Genomic DNA, 19726 nt, shown 5'->3' with positions numbered 1-19726 from the left:
ATATAGAGGGTGTTAAAGAGTCATCAATATCTCTGGTTTCCGTCGGCTTCGTCAAATATTTTCTGAAGTTGGTTCCAATTGACTGGTCGAAATCGGTTTCGCAGTTGAAGAGCAACAAAACAGATCTTAATATTCTTAGTGGCAAACGATCCCCCTGAGTGGATTGATTTAGTGTTTTAGAATAACCCTCACTGCCTTGTCTTAAGGTTTTAAGCTAAGTTTTAATACCTTTTGTTATTCTATAAGCTTAACCCTGAGTGCCTTGATTTAGTTGTTAAATCATCCTTCGTGGATTGTGTAATTGTCTAACAATAACTCTGAAAGCCTTGTAGGAGTATTATGAATAATATACAATGTCTTGCCGTAGTGTTTATATAATTCCGAACAGAATGACTTACTGTTTTTGTAAATGCTTGATGGCTTGTTTCTATATTTAAAGATAAGTCATAGAGCTCAAAATTGGTGGTGAAAAATATATTTGTATATTATGCTACCGAAAAAGGCTATTAGTGAGAGGGAAGTTAACGTTGAAGAATAACAGTTATTGGATTATTATATTTTCAAATTATCATAGTGAATGCTTTATTTTAGTATTAGCCAAAACCCTGAGTGCCTTGTAGCTTTAGTTAAGAATGAATATGAATGTGTTTTTTCTTACTGAGAAAAAACCGTCGTTGAGTTCGCTTACCATTTAAGAATAACCCTCGGTGTCTTGTTTAATATTAAAGTAACTTTTTTAAGTATAACATTGCTTGTTTTGTTGTAAATTTTTTTAAAAAAATATTGAGTGCCCAGTTTTGGTATTAAATATTATTCTTGCGTCTTCTCTCACTATTTATGATTATCATTTATTATTTTTTGTTATTATTAGTACTATTAAGTATTGCATCCATTTTCAGATGCTGGAAATACTTCTCTATTATTTGTCCGTTTTTCTGGATTTAATTTATTAATACTAGACTTGTCTTTAACTGAATAGTTCTGTTTGGTTTTATTTTGATCTCCATCTTCCTCTTTTACTTTCTTGTATTCTTTTCCATTTTTCAAACGAATGATCAGTGATAACTCTTTTTCCTACTTCTAGGTTTCGTTCCACCTTTTATTGTGTGGTGCTATAAAGGAAAGAATCCCTTAGCAAACTGTGCTCAATACAATATTACTACCTACGGAGGATGCTCTTTGAAACCGAACTTATCTTTACTATTCGTTTTAAGGATTTTCCTTTCTTAACTGTCACCTTAATTTTGTTTTGTACGTCTTCCTTCAAAATCATATTTCGAAGCTCTGGAAATATTTGTTCTGTCACTTCCCTATTTTGCAAATGTCTGAATTTCACTGTTATATACTCCACGAATAAAACTTGACCAAAATGTTGGTTAGTCCAATTTTATTCGTGAAACAGGTTGGGAAACACCCACCGATATCTCCCGTTTACAACGGTTTCCTCAATTATTTTCTGACTTATTTTCCAATTGAATGGTAAAAATATTTTGGTAGATTAAGAGCAGAATATGAAACTGAATATTCTTATTGTAAAATGACCACCCTGAGTGGATTGTTAAAGTGTTTTACAATAACCCTGAGTGCTATTTCTTCATTTCTAAGCTAAGTCTTAATACCTTCTCTTTCTCTTGTAACAAATTACAGGTGCTTTGGTTTAGTTTTCAAAAAAAATCCTATGTGGCTTGTATTATTGTGTAAGAACAACTCTGAATTTCTTGTGTAGGAGTTAGGAATAACAATGAATACCATGTCTTTTTGTTTACTGTAGTTATGAATGCACCGACTTAATGTTTTAAAAATATTTGATGGCTTTTTCCTATATTTAAAGATAGCTCATAGAGATCGAGATTAGTGTTTAAAAATAGATCTCCGTATATTATCGTACCGAATAAGGTTATTACTCCGAGGGAAGTTAATGTTCAAGAATAACAGTGATTGGACTATTTTATTTCCAAATGAATACAGTGAATACTTTACTTTAGTATTAACAAGAATCCTGAGTGTTTTGTAGCATTATTTAAGAATAAATGTGAATGTTTTCTTCGTCGTTCGCTTTACTTATTATTTAGGAATAAAACCCAGTGCCCTGCTTTAGTACTAAGATATCATCTTTAGAAATAACATCTTTCATTTCCTTGTAACATTCAAAAAAATTTTGAATGCTTTATTTTGGTGTGAAATATTATTATAGCTTCTTCTTTTCCTATTTATGGTTACTGTTTACTTCCATTTTTATTATTAGTATTAAGTATTGTATCTATTGCCAGGTGATGGAAATAATTCTTTTTATTATTTGTCCAACTGTTTAGATTTAATTTTATATCTGGAACTGAATAGTATTGGTTGTTTTTTTACTTTATCTCCATCTCCCTCTTTTACTTTTGTTTATTTTGTTCAATTTTCAAGTGAATGATGAATTATAACTCTTCTTCGTATTCCTAGTTTTTTTTTCCACCTTTTATTATGTGGCGATATAAAGAAAAGAATTCCTTTGCAAGCTGTGTTCGATGCATTATTACTCCCTATGAAGGATGCTGTTTAACCCGAACTCATATTTCCTATTGTGTTTAAGGATTTTCGTTTCTTAACGCTCTCTGTCCATTTTGGCTTCTTCGTCTTCTGTGAACACTACATTTCGAAGCTCTCGAAATATTTGTTCTGTCACTTCTCTAATGTCTAATGTCTGAACCATACTGTTATATAGTCCACGAATAGCACTTGACTAAAATGTTGGTTAGTCCAACTTTGATTATTCAAATTATTAATAAATAAATAAATAAATAAATAAAAATGTCACGCTTTCATTTAAGGAAGCTCGCACCAAGTGAACTCTGTGGTAGACAAGCACCATGTGCGTGTGTTTTCGCGATGTTCTCTCGTTTGCTCCCACTTTGTTCATCTCATCATTTCCTTCATTTTTCACCATCACCGTCTCCTTTAGTCTAGCCAGCATAACCGTAGGATTGAAAACATAAAGAACTCAATTCATTCATTTCATTTAAGGAATGGGAGTGTTAAAGTTTTTGGCAAACATATTTTATTCATTTTCTATCTATACATTACTGTAATGCTAATTCTCGAAATATTATTGCTTGCGATATTTTATGACCATAATACAATTTTAATTTTTATTAAATGGTTATCAACATGTAATAGGATTTCTTACACACAAAATAATAAAACTATTTCAGACAATTTCAAATCACAAACTTGCAAACACAGGTTATAGTGTTATTTTGTCGAAATAACAACATTCGACCCCATCACGAAAGTTTACACCTACACACAGAAAAATCTATTCTCCGGACAGCGTTATATTGTACAAATATACGGTATCCTCTTGCTTACTATAGAAATCAGTACGGAGCATACGTTATCCGTATGCTACATAGGTACTGCCCTTAGATGTTACATCATGCTGTTGCAGGATGTCTGACATCTAACAGTTTTCCGTATATCACATACATATACTTCTGTTACCTTCGTCGGCTATATGTTATATACGTCCATTTGTATGTGAGATCCTTATCGCCTACATTTTCATACTGAAAGTACGTATAGATGGAACACTTATACAGAAAGTATTATAAAACATGCGTTTTCAGTTATACGCCTGCTGTACGTTAAGTCCAAAAACTACAGGAATTACGCATGTAACCTATCTTTTTAAGTACGCCATCTACATTTTTTTTCAGTGTACTAAATCATTATTCTCTTAACATTTTCAGGAACACAGAGACTCGCCATCTCTTTCCTCAGTCTTAGACACATGAAAGATGAATATCTTAGTAATACGTTACTAACAAATATGAAAGAACTGTCACAGTATTGAAAGACAATTACTTTTTGCCACTCAGCTGGAACACATTCATCTAGTAATCAAACTCTTATCTTCATAATCATGTGCATGTAAGTACCTATTTGATTAATATCTACGATTCTTTTAAATTGTTAAGGCTCTAGCCTTCGCTAATTGTTCTCAGCATTTTGGCAAAAATCCATGATGTTTAAAATGTTAATATGAATTAAAATTGTTCTGGATAAGAAAATAAAATTTTGTATGTTAATGCATCATAGATGTTTCTTATGATTCATCGAAACACTAAATAAGAGTTTTAGGAATGATCCAAAAAATGCATCAAAAGATTGCGATCTCTTCCCCAATAATTAGTTTTTGGATCAAGGGCCATAAAATGTTTGAACGGCCCCTAAATCAAGTTTTCGCTTTTTTTTTTTTTTTTCGGAATAGCCACATCATACTGAGTTAAGTGATAGTTTTGGTCAGGGGCGGATCCAGGACGGACTTCTGGGGGAGGCGGTAGGTTGTAATACTGCTACTTAGAGCTACTTTTAAGAGCTCCAAACTCTGGGATGGATTTTATTTATACATAAAATCAGAAAAGTTCCTGTTCTGGGGGGAGGGTCGGGGCGATCGCCCTCTGGATCCGCTACTGGTTAGAGTTTGACTTCACTATATATAGTTCTCCAGATATAAGACGTACAAGAAAATTTTTGATTGAATGAAACATATTGATTTTTTTGGATCCTGGGGCCGCGGTGGCTCAGTGGTAGAGCGTTCACCTCTGGTGCTTGGGGTTTCGGGTTCAAACCCTGCTCCCTTCAAGTGAACTTTGTGATGGACAAACATCATGTGCGTGGGTTTTCTCGGGGTTCTCCCGTTTCCTCCCACTTTCTTCATTCCACCATTTCATTCATTTCTCATCATCACCGTCTCCTTTAGCCTAACTGACATAACCGTGGGACATAAAAATCAAAAATTTCATTTATTTCATTTTTTTTATCCTGGTCCACAAAAATTTTTGACCGGCTCCTAATTATTTTTTTTATTTTTTTTTTAATTTTTTTTTTTTTTTTTTTTTTTTTTTTTTTTTTTTTACGGAATGAGCACATTATACTGAATTAAGTGACAGTTTGGGCTTGGCTCCACAATATGTAATTCTCCAGATACAAGGCTTACAAGAAAATTTTTGCCTGAAATATATTGGATCTTTTGATCCAAAAATGAGATATGTAGTACGTAAGAGGAGAGCATAAAGGGATGTAGTTAGCTTTCTCTCACTTCATAACAACATGCTAAAATTTGACTCTTTTAACTATGCCATATAGTATTATGTGTAACTAGAAGAATGTCCTTCCTACACACGAGAATAAGGTTTATGGAAAATTTTTGATATATAGATATACGTAGTTTTTTTTTTTTTGGGGGGGGGATGGGAAGGTTAAAATTCTTCTTGATCCAAATTTGACCACTGGAGTTGCATAAACTCTGATATTATCACTTCTAAATGACTTTTCTTTTAATGTCTTTTCACAGTTTCGAAACTTAGCCAAATAGACCTCTCGCATGAAATATTAATATTCTGAACGCCAAATATATAGTATATAAATTTCATAGCCATATGCTGAACACTTCTAAAGAAATTGGTGATAATAAAGAAAAAATATTTTAACCAACATACGGGGATATTCCTTGGTGTGGAAATAATATAAAGTCTATGTTACACAGAATTTAGAATATATATTTATATTAAATAATCAATTTTATTTTTTAAAAAGAAAGTTTAACCATTCTTTCCACGCCCTTAGAGATTAAGTTTCAGAAAAGTGTGTCTTAGCATGGTGAAGTATCTGAGAAGAACATTAGTACAAAATTTCATTTACCTACGTCAAGTTGTTTCAAATATTTGGTGAACGAAGATAAAACCAGTTGAGAATGCTCCAAGAGCATTGCCAGAACGAACTTAAAAAGAATGGAAGATGAAGCTGGAAGGATAACTGTCATTGTTCCAAGATGTAGAAGGATTTTTTTATCCGCACCTTCTTCTCTTTCTCGCAAAAATTAGCAAAATATCATCTCTCTATGACTCATAGTTCTCGAGATATGGCTGCTTAAATATCTAGAAATTCGAAAAGTTTGGCCAATATCTGGGGAACGGTGGCAGTTGGCCAATAGACAGTTAATCAGTGGCCACCGGCTACTATTTGGTACCAAAATGTTTACCATTCTCTTAGATATTGATCAACACCAATATGATCTCTGTGTGACTTACCGTTCCCGAGATTTGGCTCCTTAAATCTCCCGAAATCGGAACTATCTTTTGGCCAATATCACGGGAACGGTAAGTCATATAGAGATGATATTGGTGTTAATCAATCAATAATAGAATGTTAAACATTTTCGTACCAATATTAGTTGATGGCCACTATCCAACTGGTCACTGGCCAAACCAGTGACCAGTTGGACAGTGGCCACCGATTACTATTTGGTACCAAAATATTCACCATCCTTTCAGATATTGATCAACACCAATATCATCTCTCTATGACGTATGATTCCCGAGATATGGCTTCTTAAATGTCTGGAAGTCGGCCATTTTTTGGCCAATATCTCAGGAATGGTAAGAGTGACGCGAAAAATTTAACCACTTTCTCTGATAGTTCTTGATGCTTTATCGAATGCAGGGTTCAAAATTGAAAAAAAAAAAAAAAAATAATAATCGCAAATAACAGACAGGCGGACGGACAGACACAGAATTCAGTAACGAACTTTTTAAGTTCGTTGAAAACCAAAGCCCGCTTTTTCCCTTAGGTGTTGCATTTCGTCAAAGTCTGTTTTGTCTTCAGCCATGTGTTCAATAAGAAACTTTGTACAAATTCTTTCTCTAACTGTTTCGTCGATGTTAAATGACGAAAAATTCTTCAAGATCCTTTTCCTCTTCAACGCTTCCTTTTTCTCCAGTAGGAGACGCATTTCGTAAAGGTCAGATTCATCATTAGTCAAGGGTTCTTTAACGTTCCTTGACGACATTGGTACGTATAAAATTTCAAGTTTCTGCGAGCAGTATTATTTCGGAGACCTGGTGAACACCTAAAAGAATTTCAATCCCTTTGTCCTCACCCTATTAAGAGATTATACATTTCGTAAATTTTGTCTTATTCCCAGCTTAAGATTTAAGAAGAATACTTTTACTCCCTCCCCCCCCAAAAAAAATTAAGTTCCTAAATTTAACAGTTTTAGTTATCCGGTGAATGGTGTAAATATTTTTAAGTTTCTCCTCTTCTTCCGTAAGGGTCGCATTTCGTAAAAACTTTGTGTTGTTCTCAGCCTGGTGTACAAGGTAATTTCAAAATCCTACTATTCAGTCTCGAATACTTAATGAACGGCGAAAAATACATTTATCAGCCCTTCTCCTCCTCAGTTGCATATTGTATAATTTTGATTGATGTCAAAGACCAGAACAGGCCTTCAATGCCGCCTAAATTGGACTAAAGAGCGACATAGCTTCATCTGGCAACTGGTGATTCCCTTCCCTAATTCTTTAAATTCGGGAGTTTATAAGAGGAAGTTTGTTATATTTCTACTTTCTTCAGTTTCTTGTTATGGCAACTTGCTGTGCATGTGTGCCTGTCTTGTTAAAATGATTCGAGGTAATAGCTGAAGTAATATTTTATGTAGAAAACAGAAACAAAAATTAGTTTACTTTTATTTGATTAAGCTTTACAATAATTATAGGGATCTATTTTTTTCTACGGTGTTAATTTTCTTATAATATTGTCATAATTTGTTGAAAATTTCGTGAATTAATAATATTTATTCAATCTTTTCAATTTTTCGTTTACGTCAATTAGTTAATCATGTTTTGATTCGACTAGTGTGTATGCTGACGTAGTGATTCAAATGATCAATTTTGTTACCCTTTGAGATACATATATTTCGGAAAATTCTTCTAAATTATGTAAATTTACATCATTCTAGTATTATCGTATTCTAAATATTTGATTTCTTTAATTGGGATAAATACTTACAAAATTATTCAATCAGAAAATTAAATGATAATTATAAATAAGCGGATTATATTTGTTGTCTTGTTTATATGTTTATATTTCCATATGTTTTAATGTAAACATTGCCAGGAAATAGGAAATGGACCCTTGATTTGAGGAACGTCTGGGATTGAGATTAGTTAATTGATAATGATTGCAAATGAAAGCCAGTCATGTATAATGTTCGTCCCGGAATTTTTTAGCGGTTTTGCTAATTTTATCAAAAGTAAAGTATGCTTGACAACTGAATTGTAATTAGTAAAGCTCAGAAAGAAGTATTGAACTGAATTTGCTGCAAAAAATCTATTAAATAAAACAATTTGGAAAAATATAAGTGAGAAAAAGTACCTCCTATTTCACCTGTGATGTAACTTGTTTAACTAGCTTGCTGATTAATAAATTTTTAGCATTATTGTAAATTGAACCCTTATTTTGACTTAGAAATTTCAACATTAAGATAAACCTACATATAGCGTTTTGGAGGTTTGAATATTGCAGTTCAAATTACATTTACTGGTAAAACTTACATTTTGAAAGTACGGATAAGGTAACTAACATGACTTGTGGCTAGTTTTGTTTTAGTCTCTCCTTCAAAATTATACGAGTATTGGTAAAACTCTCCAAACCAGTTTTGTTCCATTGAATGCTACTTATTATTGCTCTAGACTGCACGGGAGAAACAGTATAAGTCAGAAATTAGCCAAAATGAGATAAGTCAAAATTGGAGATCTATGTGTCATGCTCGACCTCCGGTTAACTTGGTATAAGTCGATTCTAAACGTGAGTTGAATAATCACTTCTTGATACGGTTAGCAAATTAATATCAGTGGAACAAGTACAGTTTGATGGATACTTTTATTTAAAATTATTCTTTGTTGGGATTTAAGGAATTAATTATTACAAATATTTATATCTAATTACCTTTCTACTTTGATTCTTGTACAGATGCAAGCTTAGTGACCCAGGTTAAATTGCGTATTGATAATGTTTGTGTTTAATTATAAGTAATAGAATGTGAATTATAGAATACGAATGGTATGTAATTTCTATTTATGTATGGACCAAAGTTAGAGTAAGTTAATGGTGTACGTTATAAAATGTGTAGGAAGCATGCAATTCTATTATCATAACATTGATTTGATATTTATGTTGACATTGCATAATAGAAAATAACGATTTAGTATTTCAGAAACTATTTATGTAGACACCTAAGCACAATCTTGTGAGAAAACGTGAAATTTATTTTATTACTAATTTTATAATTACATAACTATTGAAAATCTATTTTGCAGCGACAACTATTAAAAACATTAGGAATTAATCCAGATCAGCTGTTACAGAATGCAAGGATGTTATAAAATAGAGAATCTGCCCATACAACAAAATCGTGAAGTTATACGTCACAGCTTCGCCACACCTACTCTGCCCACTCCGCGCCACTAAGATCGCAAGGTTTTGAGCCAACAATCATGACGGAAACGAAAGTAGCCAATCAGACGATGCTCGGTTGCTTTTTGGCTTCGTTGAGTTTATAGGATGAAGAAAAGTATGGACAGATCCTTTATATTATAAAATCCTTGACGAAATGTTTATTACAGAGTTGTTTTCTCTTTTTTTTTTCAATATCCATATATATTTTGCTGTGAATCAAGATTAACCTAATCAATACACAATTTTTATTTTCGTATTTAGCTAGATAATTTCTTGGCATTTTGAAAGATTTTTAATAATAATTCTTTAGTGTATTTTCAATTATGAGTAATTATGATTTCTATTATTATTATTAGCAATAGCAGTAGGCTTCTCAAACGTTCAAAGACGAACGTGGAACACATGAGTATATTCTGAATTAAAATTTTGGCAGGTCTATGATAATTTAGATTACTCTTGCAAAATAATAATAAATCTTAACTTTTAAGTAAAATTTCGTTTCTAGCATTTGTAAGGATGTTCCTGTCAGCTGGCACAATTTACATAAATGATTACACTTTATTATTATTAGCACTCTGTTTCAAAAAGAATATACGTATTACGAAGAATTATTTTGTCCAAACTATCGATCGCTGCGCCTCGGCTCGGCTATTGGATTAACGAATGCATAGTTTAGTTTATATTAATAGCTGTTAGATGTAAGTTGTCTTCTGTTTTGCTTGGTAACCGTCATATGTTTAAAATGGCTACTCCGCAGCAGAAATCATTTTGTGTTCTCGATTTTGCGAAGTGCAATTCCGTGATTACAGTGCAAAGACGTTTGAGGTTGAGGTACCAAATTGATCCTCCGAATGGGTGGAACATTCGCAGATGGTATCGACAGTTTGTAGATACAGGATGTGTATGTAAAGGAAAGAGTCCTGGCCACCCTCGTGTTCCTGAATTCAAACTGCTTTCCAACGTAGTCCTTCAAAATCAACTCATCATGCCAGTCGGGAGTTGCAAGTGCCGACAACAACAATTTGGAGTGTTTTGAGACGTCGGTTGGTTATGAAGCCGTACAAGTTACAGCTTTACAAGCTCTGCGTCCTGATAAAAAAACGCAAACGTGTGGCATTTTGTAACGAGATTCTGGATGCTATTGACAATGATAACATTTTTGCATAACGCATCGTGTTCAGTGATGAAGCGACTTTCGTGTTAGTGGTCAGGTAAACAAACAAAATTTTCGAATTTGGGGCCTACAGAACCCACATGCAGTCATTGAACATGTACGAGATTTGCCCAAAGTCAATGTGTTTTGTGCGATATCCCGATTATCTGTTTACGGCCCGTTCTTCTTTAATGGAAACACGGTTAACAGTCAGCAGTATCTCATTGTTATAAAACTGGCATGAAGACAACTTCATTTTTCAACAAGACAGGGCACCCCCTCACTGGAGTCGCCAAGTGCGTGAATATCTGAATGAAACTCTATCGAACCATTGGATTGGTCGTCAAGGAGCTGGAGACTTAGCATGTCTCAGCTGGCCTCCACGGTCACCGGATTTGACACTCTGTGACTTCTTCCTGTGGGGTTTCGTTAAAGACAACATTTATGTAACATCACTCCCACAGAACCTGGAAGAGTTGAAGAGCCGGATCCGTACTACCATAACATCAGTGACGCAGGACATGCTTGTCCGAGTATAGGAGGAATTTGAGTATCGATGTGATATTGTTCGTGTCGCTGATGGAGGACATATTGAACTTCTGTAATTTGAACTTTGAACTGAATTTGAACTTGAGATGTTCGTAAATATGTGTGTAAAATTTCATACTCGTATGTCTTAAAGTTTAATAAATATATGCATTCGAAATACGTATATTCTTTTTGAAACAGGGTGTATATTCTACTAGTAAGTAAGTAAACTTATGATGATTTTACAGATAATCAAGTTCGTTACTTACAATGGGCTGTTAATGAATTCTTCACATCAGGATGTTTCACAAAATGTTTCTTTTACATATCTATATATTGTACTCCCCTCTATTTGTGCACAGTTGCTAGCGTTTCTGAGATTTAGAAAGTAAGCCTCCTCTGGAAAATTCATGCCCCTCCTTCCCTCGTAGAACAACCCGCATATCTTTACAGCCTTTTGGATTATCGGAATATTTTGATGGTGTTTCCTTTTCAACAACATTTTCAAATGAAGAAACAAAAAGGAATTGCATAACAAATCAGGTGAATTATAAGGCTGTGGATAAGCAGGAACAATATGTTTAACTTTATACTCCTATACCGATTCAGTATAATAGCCTAGCATTAAAATGTAAGAGGAACCATTGCCCAGATATGCATAATCAAGTCGACAAATTATCTAAGCGTGTGTGTCAGTAGTTCAATGAAAAATAAATAAATAACTTCCGTGCAAAATATGTAAACAAAGGATTCCAAATGCTGAAACGAAACAACAAACAAACAAACAATTGTGGAAAAGGACCCACTAAACTTTTGGAATTTATCGACTCCTTCTAAGTATTAAAAATTTGTTCACAAACTATACATAATTGATTTCAAAAGGAAAAACAACTTTTAGAACAAACAAAAAATTGAAAGAAACAGGTAGATATATGCAAAATGATGAATTACTCACTTCGCATTGGGCTTCATCTTGCTAACCCGTTGAAGATCGAGGTCACTTGAGCTAGCTCTCACTAACCCCTCATTCGGCTCGCACCCTCTCGGGTTCACTACTCTAAATAAAGCTGACGCTCACTCGGCATAGGTTCACTAACTTCAATGGAACTGGGGCTCACTAGCTCGAGACTCGTTCAGTTGAAACTGGTTGAGGACGAGCCCTTAACTCGCGAGCATCTCTGGTTCCAGTTGTTTCTCACTGTCGCAAGCTCCTTGAACATCTGTAACCTACATTTTCTGTGTCGCTTCTAGATATTGCATACTCTCATAGCAAACATATTACTATCACCTTCAAGCAATGGAATGTAAGGTTGAATGTCTACTTGTCTCATATTCTATGGACAGCGACTATCCTCTACTTGGAATATATTCCTTAAACATCCCGAAAATTTACCACACATTGATGAATAATACAGATGTTGGTAAGTATAAGCATATAAACTTACTTTTTGTGCTTTCATCGTATTGCGTGTAATTTATTTCGATAGAAACATAAGGTCTCCTTATTCCAGTTTATTACTTTGGACTGAAGCACAGAAACATTCATTTCTTTCTGAGATTTTCCGTTCCGCAAACACACGAACATATGTTCAGCACACAGTTTACTCTTAAGTGTTCGGTTTATTTGCGTCATGGACCTCCTAGCACAAGATGAATCGAATAGACAGCATAAAGAGAAGCTGTATTCCTGTTGGGAAGGAATGAAAAAGAAAACAGGTAGATGGAATGATCCTCTATGTATGTGTATGGGGTCTTAAAGATAAAAATAAATGATAACAGAAATATTTCTAGTTGCAAACTCTTTGTCGTCCGGGCAAATGCAATAGCTTCAACACATGCAAAATGGCTTGTTTGGGGGAGAAGAAAAACGAGAATATTTGTCATGTAATTGATTGTTAACCAGTGGTAAAACAACTTCGTTAATTAATGAGTAAATATTGTTCAACGTTCCTCTTGGAGTCCATTTTTAAAGACTCTTCGGGTGATAGAGGCAGAAAGAAATGGTGTTGCTATTTTGTTCGTCAGCTCTTCGCTATCGGCTGAGGTCGCTGTTTTTGATGAAAGTTTGCCATAGTGATCTATTTAATGACATTATAGTCGTCAGTTCCTTTTCACTCAGGCTCCTCCACTACATCTCGCCACCTTCTTTTAGGTTTAGGGTCGCTGTGGCTCAGTTTCAGAGCGTTCAACTCTTGTGCACGGGGTCCCTGGTTCGATCCCAGCTCGCACCAAGCAAGCTTTGTGGTGAGCATACAATGTGTGTGTGGACTTTCTCGAGGTTCTCATGCTTTCTCTCACTTTCTTCATTCGTTTCTGATTATCACTGTCTCCTTTAACTTACCCGGTATAACGTGGGACGCAATACGAAAAGATTTCATTCCTTTTTTTTTTTCTTTAGATTTGTCTTTTCTCCCCGTTTTGACTGCATGAGTATTCTCATCATGTGTTCTTCATCTCTTCTCAGTATGTGTCCAGATCATGTCAATCTCGATTCCTGCACCTTCATTTCCAGTTTTGTAACCTGTTGTCTACTAAATTATCAACATTTTCTTACTAATTTTTGTTATATTATTATTATTATTATTATTATTACACAGTCTGTGATGTACTAATATACACTACTACCATTACATTCCCAACATCTTACATTACAAATTAGCTTGGAAAATGCTTAAGTGTCACGACTGTAGTGTCAGAAACTTGGTACATTAGCTAAACTATTGGTTATGAAAGGGTTAATAAGGTATTTATACACAATTTTCAGTTGCTTTAATAAAACGTTTTGTTGTCAAAACACTAAAAATGAACAAAATTAAATTGCAAATATAGCATAAAATGTGCATTGTAGAATTAATACACCAAAATAGGGTCTTTATACTCCTTCATTACACTGGGGGCGCGGTGGCTCAGTGGTAGAGCGTTCACTTCCGGTGCTTGGGGTCTCTGGTTCGATCCCAGCTTGCGCCGTGTGGACTTTGTGGTAAACAAAGACCGTGCTCATGAGTTTTTCGGGATTCTCCCGTTTCCTCCCACTTTCTTCATTCCACCATTTCTTTCATTTCTCTTCATCACCGTCTTCTTTAGCCTAACCGGCATAATCGTGGGACGTAAAACTAAAATATTTCATTTCATCTCATATTTCCTTCGTTAGATTTCATTGTCTTACTACAATAATACATTTTTATTACTAAGAAAGCTATGCGACGATATATTTACTCAAACAAAAGGATATTCCGATTTCTTTCTTAATTGTCACTACGAAACTAAACTTGCAAATCGTTCTACACTTGAAACGTTTTGATCACATAGAACTTAATTTGACACGCAGTAGAATAAGACAGAACAGACTCTGGGAGCTGGAGACAGAGTAGAAACTAAGTCTCCACAAATGGTTGTTTAATGAAGGGAACAAACTTCAAACAATACTCCCTTGTTATTAATATATTTTTTTTTTTACATCTTTTATTATTTTTCAGGTGACACAAAGTCATGACAACTGCTGCCATGAATACAACAAAGAATTTCTTCTAATCTTGAATCCGTTACCAAGAAAGAAAAAAAAAATAAAGATTTACCTTAGCAACAGTAAAATGAGAAGTCCCTTCCTGAAGACATTTCACTCATTCGTCAACTTAAGCAAGTCAACATCTGACAAGACAGAATAAAACAGAATTTAAGTTGAAAAATGGTCCTGAAGTACGATGAGAAACTACCATTCTACATCTACGAGTTCTAACTCTGCTCAGAGGAAGAGAACATCATTTTGAATATTTTAAGATTTTGAATTATTAGCTGAAATGCAATTGATATTGCGCCAATAAAATAATTGATAAAATAGAACTGAACTGCATTAATAAGCAAATATTACTGTCTATGCTCTATACTATGTTAATAAACAAATATTACTGCAATATAATTTTAGTCTACTTTATGAATGTATACCTAGAAATCAAAAGTACTTAAGTGATGGTTATGAATAAACACTCACAGAATAAAGTAAATAAGGCAGTTAGTTTTCAAGACTACATGTCCCATCATCACAGGCACGATTAAAATATGAAGAGGTATCAAGAGAGGGGAAACGGCAAATGGCAGGGGAATGGCCCGCGGCAAACCAATAAATATGATAGATGTAGTGTGAAACAGAGGTGGCCATTTTGCAGTTGGGGCTCACTTGGACTCGCGCTGGCTCAGGCTCACTCTTCTCAATGGGGATCGTGCTCACTAACTCAACGAGACTCACGCTATCATAGGGTCGAACTCGCTCGAGATCAAGCTCTCTAATATTAATTGGATTTATGCTTATTAATCTTATTGAAATTACATACTGAAGAGTTTGGGCTTAATATTCTCAATGAGGCTTGTGCCATCACAGACTTGTACTCGCTCGGGTTCTCTAATATCAATTTGACTCGTGCTCATTAAACTTATTGGACTCATGTTCACTGAGGGCTTGGGCTCGCTGTTTTCAATGAAGCTCATCCTCGCGCTTGCTCGGACTTGGGCTCTGATTATACTGGTCACAGGGTTTGTTGTTCATATTTTGGCTCAAGAGCCACACTCGCGAGCTTGGAAGTTCTGATCTAAAATAATGAATTATGTGATAGACTTTCGACGGCATTCGATTTGGCGAGTTGTAATATATATTTTATAAGAGAAGAAAGAGCATTTTTTTACTTACAAGCTTAGTGGAAATGAAAGTAAAATCGATTACACTTTGTGCCGAGGACAATTTCTCAAAGAAATTAAAAATTCTAAGGTGACAAATAGTGAAAGCATGGTCTTGCAAGTATAGAATGCAAGGGCGGCTTTAAGAGTTTAATTTTGGGTAGGCCTGCTACCTCACTCATGGATACTTATACATTTGATTGATTAATAACAGTAGTAAGTATTCATGATACTTTTAGGTATATACATATAAACCATTGAATAATTTTAATAATAATCTCGTATGATTAATATAAAAGGTAATCATCTAATGAGTCAAACGCCTTAAAGCTTTAAACTTGGACAAAAAAATTCAGACTATTTTAATGCATACGTATAGATTATGAAAACTTACATTATTACAAATTACCTTGAAAAGCACGAAATGAAACTGAATTTGAAAGATACGCCTAGTGCAACTAAATTGTAAACACCTTCCATTTTGTGATGCAAACTTGTTCACCACTGTCTCAGGGTAACATAATAAAAGATAACTTTCCTCTCTTTCAACAGCTAACACACCTAAATTGTGTAGTCTTTCTCCACTCATTGTAATATGTAGGAATGATTTTATTCTTCTCATTTTTGATAAACTTTTTTCTGCTGAAACCGTACTCAATGTCATTACCAAGTGAAAATAGATATTCTTCTGTTTCCATTTTGGCAAGATTTTCTGTAGTTGCCTTTATTAGTTTGAGACATTTGTCAGTCCCAATTGTCGGCGACTGTTAACTCTTTTGATCAATTGTTTTAAAATTTCCAAAATTATAGTCACGAGACAGCTTTTCCTTTTTCTTTCTGTTTTCGTTATCTTCATCATCACTTTCTTCTGAACTTATTTCTTTAGCGAAACGCTTGACTTTCCTGTCCTCTTAAGCCAATATTCTGTCACGCAGAAATCATAATATACTACTTATAATTGATATTAATGTTTTTCTGTTAGCTTTTACTGTCAACTGCCCATTTATTTTGGTAGATTTCTGTGCATCTAAACACCCCTTGTGTTTGACTAAACATATTTTATGTGAATTTGAATTTCCGTGTTTCTCTAACATTTTCCCTAGTTTTTTCTTGTAACAACGCTTTCATTTCTAGCACGGACTTTAATTGAAAAAATGGCGACAAAGAAAACAAAACACGGCATCTTTTTGTAGTGAATATTCTAACCAAGAAAATTTATCGTACCAATTACTTTAAAAGGACCGGTTTTTTACCCCTGTATTTCTCCTAAGGAAAATTTATTTTACGTCGTGTTGGGGCACTACTACAATCAACACTTAGATCTGATGGTAAGGCTTATTTCATCGTGGTTAATTATGTAAACACAAGTAGGCCTAGCACTTTCGTAAAGTACATTTCCACTGGTACAGGGCATAGGCTTGCTTGATCGTAATTTTTTATGCGCATATTCCTCTTCACTGCAAGTAGTTTAAAAGCATAGGATTTTCATAAGATTTATCTGATTCAATCTCACGTATTTTTTGTTCAACACCACTGTAACTAACGTTTGCATAGGTAAACTGCCTTTCTTTTTGATCAAATACTTTTCCGTGTTCAACTATTGCGTACCCTAAACTTGATCAAAGATTTTATGAACAGACACCTGGGAAACAGATACATGCATTACACTCGTAAGAGTAAGTAATGTTTACTGTTAACTTGTCACTCGCTACAGTTATTAACAGAGCAGAGAAGTGTTTACTCACTACTTAAGTACGTCAACAATATACTGTCACCTGTGACTTATCAAATTATGGCGATGGAGATCATCTTGACCTGTTTATAGCTTTTCGTTATCACACACAAAAATAAAGATACAATTAATTCTATGTTACCAATATTTAAAAGAGAGAGAGCCAAGTATTATTATCGAGAACGATGCAAATAATAGCACTAGTAAAAACGCAGAACAAAACGCTTTAACTATAGATTGTTGAAATAAAGATCAAATTACAAGAAATGCCATTTTACGACTGTAATTAAGCAGCTCTCAAAACAACAGCTTCTTTGTCGCTTGTTGTTACCAACCATCCATACTGATTTTGTCGGGAGAGTCCTAGACTAAGTTTAGATGCCTGGACTCTTGTTCAGTCTTGGCGTTACGTTATTGTAGCGATTAAAAGGGAAGGGAGAAGAGGAAAATGGGTTATGAACAGGGCCCGGATCTTGTTGACAAGTCAACTTTTTTTTCTGTTACGTATAGGACAAGGCAAGTTGAAATGAAAACGTTATTCATCAACTCTAGGTTCTAAAAATATATCTTTTTAGGGTCAACATTTAGTCACTTTTTGCTGTTTTGAAGTTTTAGGTATTTTTTTAATATTTTAAGTTAACTTTTAGGTTACTTATGGTCTTTCTATTCTTTTTCTTCTACATAAAGAAATCTTAAAATGAACACTATTTACGGATTTGAAAAATACAAAGTTAAATGATCTCTTTTCCTGCTTCCTGACTATTGGGGTGGAAAAAGTGCATTCCTAACAAGCTAATGAGCACTAAGCAGTAGCTGGTTGACGAAGAGTGGGGGTTGGTAGATGGTCAAACAGATGGTTTTGGGTTGTTGACCACAAGGGATATGATCAGGTGAATAACTAAAAATAAATTAGAAGGCGTTCAAACAATTTTTTTTTTTTAAATCTCTTATTCTCGTGTATACAGTCTACACTTGCGAACTTTTATTCTTCAAGTGCACTTCCTAGTTTCAGCTCGGGAGTAAATTGACACTTTCATTACGTACAATACCGTACAATGGACTGATCGTTGAACACAACATTTGATCAATGGGCTGCAACTAACTGAAACAAAACTTTTGAAAATGACTGAGAAATGATAATTAAAATCCAATAGATATTTAAAAAAAAATGTTCATGTTTAACGAAGTAAAAGTTTTTAAAAACGGGCCCTGATTATGAAATAGTCAAATGTAAAACGCGACCGAAAAAAGATACCATGGCTACCTATGGTGTTCGCCGTCTGCTGCTTGCTTCGGATATTACTTTTGGGACCCGGACAAATCCGCCAAATGACAAATCTGCCAATTACCAAATGCGACAAACGCGAAAATGACCAAATGTGCCAATTGTGAAAATGGACAAATCTGCCAATTACCTAGTCTGCCAACCGCGAGAATGGACAAATCTGTCAATTGACAAATCCGCCAATTACCAAACCTGCCAAGTACCAAATCTGCCAAACGCGAAAATTACCAAATGCGCCAATCGTAAGAATGGACAAATCAGCCAACTACCAAATCTGCCAAACGGAAAACACCAAACTCTGTATTATCATCAAATAACTGTATAATCTAGTAAAAAGCATATAGAAAGTATTTATGAATATCAAGGAAGAAATTAAGAGTAGTTAATAGAAAGTAATCAAATGCCCAAATGTTTGAGGATTTGAACGAGGTAACCATTTACAATAACATTAACGTTTACTTAGTGGGGGAGACCGGGGCTGGTTGACGAACTGCATACAACTCCTTCATTAATTAACATAATGAGCTGTTGTTGCTGTAATAAAAAAGTGACCTATGGATGCAGCTGCCACCTTCATATGGAATTTGTAACTTGCGGATTATGGCGTATATTAGATAAAGTGTGTTTTTGTCAGTCTGAGGCATTTTTTCAGTTCTCCGTCACAGCATCACAGAATCGTCACTACTTGGAGTACAGAGGTAAGTAATATAGCATTAGTTAGATATGAACTTTGTTTTTATGGATATTCAAACAATAAAACGTAAATGCCAAAAATTGCTGAGTAATTACGACTTTGTTGCAACATGGGCTTGGGGTTAGTTGGCATATAGCATTTGGGGTTGGTTTGCAAGTGCGCCAAACAACCTCGTCTGAAATTTTATTTCATTTTACTTTATTGTTACTTGTTCGTTTTATTGTTATGTAGTTTATAGTTCTACTAATATTTTACTTCAATGTTATAGAATAGCATGCACGTATTAGATTACTGTCAAAATTTAGAAATCGAGATAAGACTGTATGCCGGACTCTGAATTTCCTGAATAGGCCTAAGGATCAAGAATATTTTGTATGTGCTCTTTTG

At 34.4% G+C, this 19726-nt stretch overlaps 1 long non-coding RNA gene across 1 annotated transcript in view; it reads left to right on the top strand.

Moving 5' to 3' along the window:
• The window catches only part of LOC145694194 (uncharacterized), a 55399-nt gene extending 40541 nt beyond the window's left edge, over positions 1 to 14858 (top strand). The window contains exons 2-3 of the long non-coding RNA XR_014132956.1: positions 3732 to 3912; positions 14437 to 14858. This is a non-coding gene — a long non-coding RNA (uncharacterized LOC145694194). The remainder of the gene's footprint in view (positions 1 to 3731; positions 3913 to 14436) is intronic.
• The last annotated feature ends 4868 nt before the right edge of the window (positions 14859 to 19726 follow it).

Source organism: Thermobia domestica, chromosome 9, assembly GCF_964235325.1.
Source record: "Thermobia domestica chromosome 9, izTheDome1.hap1.1, whole genome shotgun sequence".
Lineage (NCBI taxonomy): Eukaryota > Metazoa > Arthropoda > Insecta > Zygentoma > Lepismatidae > Thermobia > Thermobia domestica.
The sequence above is the reverse complement of the archived record's forward strand: the minus strand, read 5'-3'. Positions and strand labels throughout refer to the sequence as shown.